Consider the following 13,726-nt stretch of genomic DNA (forward strand, 5'->3'; position numbering starts at 1 on the left):
CCTGTAGGAAGGTCTTACTGGTACTGAGGCCAAGGAGGGTGGTATCATTACCTTCTTGTCCTAATGCATGGTGATTTATTCTGATGCGTAATAGTACTTATTAAAATGCATGGGTCTTCATGGTCCATTAATGTGTTTTAATTGTTTAGGCTCAATGTTTCTAGTATCTCGACCGTCTCGATTTCAATGACTCGGTCGTTGTAAAAAATACATTAAATATATATATATATATATATATATATATATATATATATATATATATATATATATATATTTTATTTATAAAAAAACATAATTTTAAAGATTTTCATTCATGTTTCCAAACACACAACATTAGAATATAGATAGAAGACAACATATGATCAAAGCAGGCTGATGTATATATCCATTATATCAAAATGGCACCCAGTGCACTATCCAATACATACATGATGATGATATAGAGATCAAAACAAAAACACACAATCAAGGAGGCTAGAAATGTCCTCTACAACAAAAGTAAACTGTGACTAGGACTACTGGCTACTGCCAGAGGAGCCGAGATCATGTGGGTCAATCTCTGGATCATCATCAGAGTCAGACAAGGTGCCCCATGGCTCCTCCCCATCATCATCTCCAACCGCAACTGTAGAAGTGGTAGCACTAGTAGGCTGTGCAGCAACTGCAAGTTGAGATAGATGAGATATGCACTTCTGTCGTGGCTCCACAGAAGAAGCGCCTGCAACTGGAGGACTTGGGGCTGGCCCTGAGGCTGGTACAAGTGGATCAAGATCTGCATTCAACTGAACATTATGTTCGAGTGATGCCTCCACCTGTAAATCCAAATCAAGATCCTCATCAGAATCAAACTCTGTTGGATGACTCTCCACTACCCAATCTGATGTTGGATCAATGTCTTCCAACACAATGGGATCAAAATCAGGTCTTTTGTTCAGCAATTGACTGCGTTTGAGCTGGAGGTTGTATTGGACATAGACTAGATCATTTAACTGTTTTTGATCCAAATGGTTTCTCTTCTTTGTGTGAATCCTCTCAAAGACAGAGCAATTGCGCTCACACCCAGTAGCATTGCAAGTTTGACTCAAAATACAAATTGCAAACCTCTGCAATTCAGGACAATGGCTACCAAAAGCCTCCCACCATTGTGCTGCAAAAAACATGTGAAAATTACAAATTATATCCAACTTTCAAATTATAAACGATTTAACGAAATAAGTATTAAGAATTTGAAAATTGAAATTTTTGTTTACCTGGCTCATCTACTTCCCTTGCAATATTTGCTAGGTTCTTACCAAAGGTACCTGAGGCACTGCTGAAGGTTGTGGCCTGTCGGTGTATCTCTAGTTGATCACACACCAATTGGATCATGCGATCAATGCAGTCAATCAATCCATCTCTAACCTCCCCCTTCAAAGCTCCTGTCGCCTTAGCTTTATAATGATATCGTGGGTTCAAAAAATACCCAGCTGCATGTATAGGGCGATGGAGTTGATTGTTCCATCTTTCATCAATGATTGCCCAAATGGGCCCATACTTAGCCACTTTATCCTTGTATGCCCTCTTTATTTGCTCCTTTGCTTGATCCATAGCCTCATAAATGAAGCCCATAGCCAATCTTTCCCCATCCACCAACTGCAACACCTTAACCAGTGGCTCAGCAAGCTTCACAATCTCTGCTGCCTTTCTCCAAAATATTTCTTCATTAACTTTCTTTTTCAATTCTTTGCCTTCCAGTTTGTGAGACCATTGGCTTTGATTCCATTCATCACTAGAAAAAATCTTTTGCAAGTTTCTATGTTGTGAAAGCATAGATTGCAATGTCAAAAAATGAGTAGCAAAACTAGTGATGGCTGGCCTAATAATATCCTTGCCCCCTGTGTGTTTCCTCATCAGTGTCAAAATCCAAGAATGATTGTAGATAAATTTTTTTATGCTTTTGGCATGATCTACAATGTTTTTGACCCGATCTAATCTGCCAACATCCTCAAGCATGAGGTCTATGCAATGTGCAGCACATGGGTCTAAAAGATGGTTTTGTGCTTTTCCTCTAACAGTTTACTAGCAAGAACATAGTTGGAGGCATTATCTGTGCTGACTTGAACAACATTAGCCACCCCCACCTCCTCAACAACCTCATCCAATAGCTGGAACAACAATTGTCCATCTTTTACCTTATCAGATGCATCAACTGATTTTAGAAACATGGTTCCCTGTGGGCAGAAGATAAGAAAGTTTATGATGGTACGGTTTCTTTGATCAGTCCATCCATCTGACATGATGGTACATCATGTTCTTGCCCATGAGTCCTTGAAATCTTTCAAACACTCATCAATGGAGGCAATTTCTTTCTGCAAACGATACCCCCTTAGCTCATGCATAGTAGGGCCTTTGAAGCCTTTTCCAGCAGCATGTATGGCATCAAACATAGGTTCATAATATGGTGAACGGGAAGCATTGAAGGGGATATCAGCATCATACCACGATCTATCTATGTAATCACAAGCAGTCTCCCTCAATTCTTTCTTCCAATGGTCATCTAAAGTGGGCTGCAAATGACTTCTACTAGCTTGAGGACCATGTGCATTTGATGGAGAGGAGGGAGTGAAATAACTTTGATATTCATATCACCCTTTTTCATTTTACCCTTTGACTTTTCTTAAATAGACTCAAAAGAGGGAGGAACATATCGGAAGGGGTTGGATGCATCAGTACAAGGGATAGAGGAAAAACCCTCAAAATCAAAATGGGGGTTGGTAGCCAGCATTTTTTGTATATTCCTCTTCCTCCCAATTTTAGCCTCTAACTCTTTTTGCCTAGCGTTATCTTCTTTAAACTTTTCAAAGTTGGCTAACAAATCCTTCCTAATCTCCCCAATTTTTGGTGAGGTACATGGAGTAATTTGGCCTCTAATCCTCACTAAGTGTTGTTTCAGCCTATTAATGCCCCCATGACCTTCCTTCATTTTCCTATGGCAAAATTTGCAATGCATTTGACTATCAACCATTTCAACATATGCCCAAGCAACATCTTTCACTCTAGGTGCCATTTTTTGACTTGGAAATGAAAGCAAACAATCTGAAAATGAAAACAAAAAAAACATTGATTCAATGTTCATTTCTTTCACAAAAAACACTCTTTAGGATTTCCAGATTTGCACATAAAATTTAATAAGCAAAAACAGATTTTTACAAGTGAAAAAAAATACCTCCAGGCACAAACTGCCTCCTCAAGCTTGCTCCAAGAAACCAACTCCTCAATGGCAAATGCTGCTCCAAATGGCTGCCCAAGAAGCTCCTCACTCTAGCTACAATGCTTGCCCAAGACTCAAGAAACAAACAAACTCAACAACTCCTCACAAACTCTCACTGAAATTCTCACTCAAATGCATGAGATGGCTGTGAGAAAATGAGAGGGGTTGGGTGGGTTAAATAGGGTTTAGGAGAGGGGAATGGACCCCAAAGACAACATAGGCAAAATAAGAACAAGTTTGGAGTCCCCTGAAAGAACATTAAAAAAAATCGTTGTTTGATGGGTTACTGGGCCGTTTTTTCTTACCCGACCGAGTTAATGTGGGCTTGACCGAGCCGGTCGAGTTGTTAGACAAATCGGCTAGCTCGGTATTAACCCGGCTAGTCAAATGAACCCAAGGCCGTGTCAATTTTTTTTGGCCTGCCTCGGACCAACTCAGCCGAGTCGATTCCGAGCCGGCCGATTTTAAAAACAGAGGATGAAATAAACTTAAATGCAGGAAGGAATTATGGTATGCGGGTAATTGCCAAGAGAGGGAGCATAAATGTGCCTAAGATTTTGCCTAAGAGCAGGGAGTGGATCACTATTCTTTGTTGTGTCAATGCAATTGGTTCTTCAATCCCAAGATTTTATCTATTCAAAGGTAAAACACAACTAAAAAACTATATACAGAACTGTGAACCAGGTGCATGCATGGTTGCACATCTCCATGCATGGATGACAAAGGAACTATTCCTGAATTGGCTTTGTCACTTTGCTGCATCTGTACCAGGTGGTGTCTCGCCTGAAAACAAACACCTATTGATTTTAGATGGCCATGGAAGCCACATGGCTGTGTGGACAATTGAGAAGGCCAACAATTTGGGAATTGTCTTGTTAACATTGCCGACTCATACCACTGATAGACTGCAACCCCTTGATGTCAGCGTGTTTGGGCCTTTCAAGAACTATTTCAGGGTTGAGCGAGCTTCGTGGATGGCAAAGAATCCACGGGTGGAAGTGAAGAAGTTTGAGCTAGCTGAGCTTGCAAGTACAACATTTAAAAGGGCTCTCACACCTTTAAATATTAAGGATGGATTTAGGAGGATTGGTATATGGCCACTTAATGTTGATGCTCTTATGCATGATACCTGTTGTAGCCAAACATTTTATGTGGAAGTTCAAGAAACAGAGAACTTACAAGACCATGTTGATGGTCAAGAAGATGTTGCTGCTGCTGAAGGTATAATGTCCCTTTCTGAAGGGCACTTCTATGGTAATGATGATGAACATGTGAGTGAGACGCAGTTCAGTCATGAACCAACTGTCAATATCATGGAGGCTGTCACACCCATTGAACCACCGACCAATTCTTCATGTGATATTCCATATGAGGCAGTTGATCAACTTAATGAAAATGCAAACTTGATTTCAAATGATAATGCAACAGGATTAAACAATGAGCAATTGAGCATGCCAACCCAAGTAAGCCCACCATCATGGTTGGCAGAGGCCATGATGAATATCAACACACATAATGTGTCTACCACCAATATAGAAAGCATGGACATGCCTTCACAACCATCAGAGTTGAACACTGAAATTGTTCATTATTTTGTGGACAATGGGTCAATGGAAGAGGAGCCTATTCAGCATGAAGTACCTGAAGAAGACAACAATGGGGACCAATCAGTTGTCCCTGAGGTTGAAAGCCAAGTGTTAGGTCCTGAGGAGCATGGGACATCAAAACAGAGAAAACTTGGTGCATTCCTAAAGTTACTAGTAGAGAGAGTGAAGACCTCATCAAGGCACTCAACATCAGATTGTCTTCATTTGGGGAGGAGTTCACAATTGCTCATATCTGAAGATTATATGAATTTATTGTTTGAGTCTGAATGTAAAAAAAATGAAATTCAGGAATCTAAAAGGAGAATGGAGCAATTTGTTGATTTGGGGTAACATCGAATGTGCTATAGCCATGAAAATTGGTGGAGAGGCTAAAGCACATGAGATCTCCAAGACCCAGAAATGGTTTGGGCAGATTCTAACCAATTTGGGAGATATTAAAATAATTAATATTTTTAATGGAGTTCCTAAGTCTAAACTTAGGAAAAATAAAATATTAATGGGTATTAATATAAAACTGGGTTAGAAGTTTCCAAAAGTCATGGATCAAGCCACATCTGATCTTAGCCGTTGATTAGAGATTTAGTCTTGGTCATTGATGGATCAACGAGAAAAATATAAGAAGAGGCTTGAGGGTCAGTTGGAGAACGCACTGATAGAGATCAAGAACTCGATTTTCTGGGGCAGGGTTTGCTGAGGATATTAAGTGAGTGATTAGAGTTGTAGCTGAGGGGCAATGAATACATAGCAGAGAGGCAGAGTTAGTACCGGGAGGATCAACACAGAAGCTAGGAGAGGTTGATGCAGAGCTAGCTAGAGGCCACACAGAGGTAGCCAGGAGCTGCGTAGAGCCAAAGAGGGCCAATGTGTGAGACGCAAAGGCTCCAGAGGCTGACGCAAAACCCAGAGAGGCTGACACTGGGCCAGAGAGACTGAGGCTGGGCCAGAGAGGCTGATGCAGGGCCTAGAGGCAGCGCTGGGAGATTTTTCATGGGACAGATTGGAGCTAGAGAGATGGATAGGGTGACGTAGAGCAGCAGAAGCTGCGTTGTTGCTGTGGGATCGTTCATCCGGTGATTTAGCCGGAATATCTGTCTCTGACTGAGAGGTACTGCTACCGAGGGAATTCTCTGTTGGGTGAGCCATTTCTGGCACCCAGGTTGTATTCTGAAACTGTATAATAATAAAACCCTCTGAATAGCTGCATCGGTTTTCCCATATTGGTTTTTTCCAGGGACGTTAGTCCAAAAACAACTGTGTCACTTGTGTGCTTGTTTACTTTCAGTTGATGATATGTATGTGTTGATACTGTACTTGTATTTATTTTCAGCATTTACATGGTAAATAACTTGTTAAGTAATTGAACAAGTAGGAAGAAATAAATTAGATAGTACAGGAAGAATTTCTAACGGGTTAAACTTAGAAATTCCAACAAAGTTGGCCAAGGAACTAGTAAATGGATCGGCTAGTACAAGAACTATGGGGGTTGTAGCTCTCTGCAGGTAGAAGCCTGCGTACTGGTATAAGACTGCACCAGTACAGAAATATTGTAAAAGGATTTTCTTATAAAGAAGAAGATTGAGATGACTTGCAGCAAGTGGTTTTCTCCCACATTGGGTTTCCACCTTATATCATGGTGTTCATGTGTGTGGCTTATGTGTGATGATTTGTTCTATTTTACTGCACCTGTTTACTGTTAATATGGTTGATAATGTTCTAATGCACTCATTAAGGATCAACTAACTGAATCATAAGAAGTTGTGGAAGTAGCATATATGAATCTGAATATGGAAATGAAAAAGTTTTATTGATGTGATAATACTGATTCACCCCCCCTCTCAGTATTTTTTCCAACAAATGTCTTCGAAACATATAAAGACTGTGACTTTACTTTCATCAAACCATGAAAGAGTACAGACACACACACACACACACACACACACACACACATATATATATTATACCAAGGCTATTTACTGAGCTGTTGTGATATCACTGATATACATTGCAAGGAGGCAGATCCATATACTGTAATACAGTGTCCTCGTCTGAAGTCATTCCTCCGAGAGATCACAGGGATACTGCTCCTTGTCATGCGAGGCTAACATGGATAACAAGAAGACAAATCCATTCCAAGAATGTATGAGTCCAGACTTTTACTCCTTGCTGCGGCTAGGTGTCTTTTGAACTGCATATAGGTTTGTTGTAGATAACACCCTTAGGACAATGTATAGGCTTCCTTTTGACAACGTCTTAAGGTCTCTTATTAGACCTGCTTTTAGGGCACATGGACAACATTAGATAGGCTGTATATATGTCTCCTCTTTTCTGCTAATAGATCTTCTCACAAGCCTGCGGCTAGGGCACATTGTGACAACAGATTTAGGGCCTCATAGATCAGCGTCATAGGGTCTCTTAGACCTGTGTTATAGATGCCTTCTCTACTGTGTTAAAGCCTTCTTCACCATGACTGTGTTAGAGTCTAGGGCATCCTTACATGACAACGTATTAGATTTCTTCATTAGGCCAGTGGTTAGGGCTTCTCCATACCAGCGTTAAGGTTCTCTATGGCAGCGTAGAGCTAGGGCATCTTCTTCTTAGGGCAGCGTATACTCTTAGGATCTCTCCTCCCACCAAAACCCAAAGACAAGTGGAGAGGAAGAGATCACAAGAGGTGTGTGTACAAATGACTAGCAAGCCACCTCTTTTTATACTAAAACATTGAGCACAAGTGGGGGCAATTTGGATGCTGGACGACCTTGACGTATTATCCCATAACACAAATAAATTCATATCTCCATGAATACATGTCGGAATCGGATGATCTTTAGATCAATCCTACACCTCTCGACGAGAGAAATCCAAGAAAAATAGCAGCTGCCATAAATAGGATGACCCACATGGAGTTTGGCCCTATTTGCCAATTTTAACAAAACTCATTTAGAAAGTACTATAACCAGAAATAATTAACACACTGGCAATAAAAACTTTGAATCAACGAACAATTTCTTCAGACCAACGACAATTTCTTCAACATAACCCCCTTGTGCTTCTAGCATTTGCTCTAGGGTAATAATTCACAAATTGCACAGAGTAATGCACACAATAGAGTAGTTGAACCCACAAATAATTCACAATGGCACACAACAATAATGCACAATAATGGAACACAGTAATGCATAAAAAAATTCATGGAGAATCATCTAGAAAGTAGTATAGAATTTATAGAGACATCTTTATAACACTAACACTATTTCTAAATTTAAACTCAATTAGAAAGTACTATAACCAGAAGTAATTAACACTGGCAATAAAAACTTTGAATTAGCAGACAGTTTCTTCAAACCAACAACAATTTCTTCAACATAACCCCCTTGTGCTCAGAAACCCCCTTGTGCTTCTAGCATTTGCTGCAGGGTAATAATTCACAAATGGCACAGAGTAATGCACACAATAGAGTAGTTGAACCCACAAATAATTCACAATGGCACACAACAGTAATGCACAATAATGGCACACAGTAATGCATAAAAAAATTCATGGAGAATCATCTAGAAAGTAGTACAGAATTTATAGAGACATCTTTATAACACTAACACTATTTCTAAATTTAAACTCAATTAGAAAGTACTATAACCAGAAGTAATTAACACACTGGCAATAAAAACTTTGAATCAACAGACAGTTTCTTCAAACCAATGACAATTTCTTCAACATAACCCCCTTGTGCTTCTAGCATTTGTTGCAGGGTAATAATTCACAAATTCAATAGAGTGATGCATGCAATAGACTAGTTGAACCCACAAATAATTCACAATGGCACACAAAAATAATGCACAATAATGGTACACAGTAATGCATAAAAAAATTCATGGAGAATCATCTAGAAAGTAGTACAAAATTTATAGAGACATCTTTATAACACTAACACTATTTCTAAATTTAAACTCAATTAGAAAGTACTATAACCAGAAGTAATTAACACACTGGCAATACACCCGCTATCATTTCAAAACAATCCCTACACTCAAAGTTATTGTTCAATGACAATCCCTTTCTAAGGAGCCATTGTTCTCAAACAAGACCGTCATTAGTTTGCAAACACCAACATTAAGAGTCTATAACAGAAGCATCACATCTTAGTAAGTGAGTTGTTCCTTAGTGAGTTAGCCACTATAGCTAAGTCACACAACACATCCCTTAGGGTCTTGTGTCTCATATTTCACGTGTCGGACACAAAACGTGCCCTAAAGCGTGTCAATTTTTTTTTTTTTCCTGTCCTCCATTCGAGAAACATGTTTTAGACATGGTGAAAATGTGCCTTAATGTTTTTGGCTCTTAGGACACGTTTCCCACGAAAAGTGACATTTAAAACCCACGAAATGGTTTATTTTTGGGTTTTTTTTGTCATTGTTCACTACCGAAGTCGAGTTTGCTTGTCGCCAAATTCAAATTCGCTATGCAGTGTGAGGAATTCCACCAGAGTCGAGCACAATGCTCAGAACTTCACATTGAGAGCGCAATTCACAAGTTATTCTAAATTTCTAGTTAGTAGTTTCTTATGTGCTTGAACAATTGTTAATAATACGAACAATGAACATTGAACTATAAACATCATTGATGTAGTAAATTAATAAACTAACTAGCAAATTACTAAAAACTAAATAGGTATCACCATGATTCATATATGTAGATGTTCTAATTTCTTAAAAATATGGATCAGGCCCTATATTTTAGTATTTTTTTAATATATATATATCTATATATATAAAACGTGTCCCTTGTGTCCTGTTTCCAGGGTTGTTGTCTCTCATGTCGAATACTCGTACTTACGTGTCCTCTGTGTCTCGTGTCCTAGTGTCATGTGACTTAGCACTATAGTTATATCTTCGTAATGAATAATGAAGAGCCCTAGTGTTATTAATGAAAAATAGGGAATAGGTATAGTGAACAAACAATAGAATAACAATGGCACACAGTAATGCACAGAAAGGCCTTTAATCAAACCCTTGAGACCTACAGGGAACATTTAGATATTTTCCACTACCTTCAAACCCCCTTGTGCTCGGAAACCCCCTTCTGCTTCTAGCATTTGCTGCAGGGTAATAATTCACAAATGGCACAGAGTAATGCACACAATAGAGTAGTTGAACCCACAAATAATTCACAATGGCACACAATAGTAATGCACACAGTAGTGCACAATAATGGCACATAGTAATGCACAGTAATAGATAGGGTGAAACAAACTAATGCACGGTAAACCCACAATTTACACAAAACCCACCAAAAACCCACAATTTACACAAAACCCACCAAAAACCCACAATTTACACAAAACCCAAAATTTAGACAAGCTGAAAGTGTTCAAAAACACAGGCATGTAAGCATAAAGGCACAATAATCCAACAAGTTTAATGTGTTAAAAAACACAGGTACTCGGCTGGTAGGACAATGTCCTACCTTCTTTGACGACTTCCTCCATGCCAACGCGCCACAGGAACCCTAGCTCCAACTCCAACTGCAAATCGCACAGTGACCTGCAAGACAAGCCTGCCATGGGGTTAGACTACGAAAAACCTCCAAAAACCTGCATAAAATGAGCAAAAATTGGCGGTTTAGCTCAAAAATTTACCAATTTACCTGATAAAACCCTTCGGAGCACGAAACTGCCATAACCAACACTGAGCCAAGCTAAATCCACCACAGGGACCTCTATAGATGAATAACCAGGCGAATACACCATACGAGGAAGAGAAATGGGCCCAATATTGCAAACTAAATTGTAGACAACATCCTCACAGCCTCTCGAAGCAACAACAAAAAGACACCATAACCCACTATTTGCAGGGCCAAGGATGGGCATGGTTGCGAGCGGAACACCAGCAGCGCTGCGCAAGTACACGGAGGGAGAAAGGAGCAAGTAAACGACCTGAACAAAATAAGGCAGTGGATGAAACAACCACTGAAGTAAGCGTTCTCGAGGGGACTTAACATGCCCTAAACTGGTTGAACCGGTCACAATGCATGGAGGACAGGTGTCATACGACACCTCACTTGGTTTACGTGGCATAATGGTTGGTCTACGTGGACCCGTTCGCCTAATGGCGTCCCTCCCCTAGAGATCCCTTTTTCTTCAAAAAAAATATGCCATTTGTGAAAGACAGTGGAAGCATTAACTTCACACTTCATAATAGTTACCGAAATTTGGTAAGGTCTGTAAATCACACTTCATATTAGGAATATAAAAATTATAATATGGGAGTCTCGAACTTACGAATATATAAATTAAGATATATATAGTTACTTCTATATATATATATATATAATAAAATAGATTCTATTTGTATTAAGTTTAGAGAAAGAAAGAATGAAATAATGCATACTAGAATCATAAAAAATATCGCCATTGAGATCCAAGGACAATGTAGCTTCCAAAGTCATTTCTGAAACAACTATATTTTTAGAAAATATTCTCTTCATCATCAAAATCATCATCACATGCACATCTTCTGCAAACTGGAAGCCTCTTGTGTTTGCAGAAATATCCTCACAAAGACTGCCATCTTGATCAATTTCATCTTTTCCAACAACGGTGAGAAATTTTTTGAAGTTCTGGCAAAAGTAACAACTTTTATTAAATATTCTAGGGGTATTTTTTTGTGTGCTTTTCTTAAGATGACGTGAAATCCTAACCAAAACCCTGAAAATATATATATCTAAAGCACAAGTCTCAGACGGTTTGAATGATGGATAGATCCTTGCATATGCCTTGGAGAATTTAATTATCTTCCCTTTTTAGATGTGAGCCAACTTAAGTATGAAATATATATCTTCTATCCTCTGCCATGCCTTTAGAGTAAGTTTAGGCCAACCATGATGAATATGAAGGGATCATTTGAACAAATCAAGGTGGTTGTAATCATAAGTAGAAGTCTTCAAGTGAGGTCTCGTAATCAATAATTGCCAACCATCCTCACCAAAACGACTAGGTGAGGTCTTTTGTTGCTTTGTTGATTTCAGAAAAGCATTTGACTCAGTTCCTAGGGATAAGCTTTGGCACAAAATGGAGGAACTTGGGGTTCCTAAACATTTGAGAGCAGTTGTGCATACGCTGTATGAAGAGGTGAAAGTCAAAATTCGAACTTCAACAGGAATTTCTGAAAGTTTTAGAAGCGATATCAGGGTCAAGCAAGGTTGCACACTGTCTCCTACCCTTTTTGGTTTATATATCGACAAGCTTGAGGAGTGGTTAAATTCGCAAAGGGGTGATGGTATCTATTTGGGCAAGTTTGTTATAAGGCTTCTTTTGAATGCAAATGATCTTATTCTAATTGCTAAATTGACTCTTGGTTTGCAAGAGCACTTACTATCCCTTGAGCATTTTTGTAGAAGTGTGGGGATGCAAGTCAATATCAACAAAACGAAAGTAGTGGTTTTCTCTAACAAAAGAAAACATAACCAGCATAAGTTCTACTTTGAAGGCAACATTCTCGAAGAAGTTGTGGATTACAAATACCTCGGAATTGACTTCAACAAAAATCTAAGCTGGAATGGTTGTAGAAAGAAAAGAACTTTGGGGGGTTGGAAAGCATTTTATGCTTTTCAAAATAGGTGTAGAGAGGCAGAGTTATGGGACTTGAAAACCACACAAACTCTTTTTGGGCTTCTAGTGATTCCGGTGATTCTCTATGGTTGTGAACTATGGGCCAGCGGTACATCGGACATGCAGTGGAGACAGATTGAGAAAATTCAAAAGTGTTTGATTACAAACAAATTCAAGATTAAAAGTGCAGTTCCTTATGCTATCTTGTTAAGTGAAACAGGGACTGCTCCTATTGAAGCAATTGTTATGGTGCGAGTCATACAATATTTAAAAAAATTGAGAAAATGGAAGAGGGTAGATGGCCTAAGGTTGTCTTTAATGATAGATTGTGCAAAAGCAAAAAAAACTTTGATGTAGCAAAATAACAAATGGTTTAGTAAATGGGGTATCTGCTTGAACGTGTGTCCCATAAACAACAAAGAGATAAAAGCTTTTGTTATGGAAAAGTTCCACAAGTGTACTTGGGATAAGGAGCTAGGAAGAAAGAAAAAGTACTATATTGAAGTGTTTAATCCCACTGATAGTCATCAACCAAAAGCATACATAGAGGCCAATATTTCTTGGAGAGCCAAAATTCTTATTGCTTAGTTAAGGACTAATTCTCATGAACTCTGTTGTGAAACAGGGCGCTGGAAAAGGCCAAAAGAAGTGTGGGAGGAAAGAGTATGCATTGTTTGTTCTTCCAGAAAAGTGGAAACATAAAAACATTTCATTTTAGAATGTGAGGCCTTCAAAGACAACAAAGAAAGTTATGCAGATATGTTGTCAGCAAGCTCTTGGGATAATTTATTTAGCGAGGGGTTTGTCGAGAAGATGGGAGCAGTTATTTTGAAGCTTCACAGAAAAAGGGCTGAATACATCAAGCAAATGAAGAAGCAAACTGTCCCATAGGCTATCTTTAGCCCCGTGGACATTAAAATACTTTCTTTTTCTTTCTTTCCCATGATTGAGTTGCCATGTGACATATGAAAAACTTCAAAGTCATTACTCACCAGAGTATGTGTAGTTGTATTAACGATCACGAAAGCTTGGCATGTGGTCCTTGATAACAATGAAAAAAATGTGTTTATCCATCTGGAATAACTTTTCTGAAAGAACCCGACGGTGTCCGGATAACTTCAGGAATTTGATCAATGTCACTGATTTACCTTCCTTTCACATATGTATTGGTTCATGCTAATATATGTTGCAGTTTCATCTACACTCCTCCTGTTGGGCCGCCAAATTAACATACACTTTCACTCCATTTTTACCTTTATCCTCGTT

The 13,726-nt window shown here is 38.9% G+C and overlaps 1 protein-coding gene across 5 annotated transcripts in view; it reads left to right on the top strand.

Moving 5' to 3' along the window:
- The window catches only part of LOC149254877 (putative trehalose-phosphate phosphatase C), a 290,873-nt gene that overhangs the window by 170,557 nt on the left and 106,590 nt on the right, over nt 1–13,726 (top strand). The gene's annotated exons all lie outside the window — the stretch shown is intronic.

Source organism: Pinus tabuliformis, chromosome 7 (genome assembly GCF_031772625.1).
Source record: "Pinus tabuliformis cultivar Carrire ecotype Pingquan chromosome 7, CPIR1, whole genome shotgun sequence".
Classification (NCBI taxonomy): Eukaryota; Viridiplantae; Streptophyta; class Pinopsida; order Pinales; family Pinaceae; genus Pinus; species Pinus tabuliformis.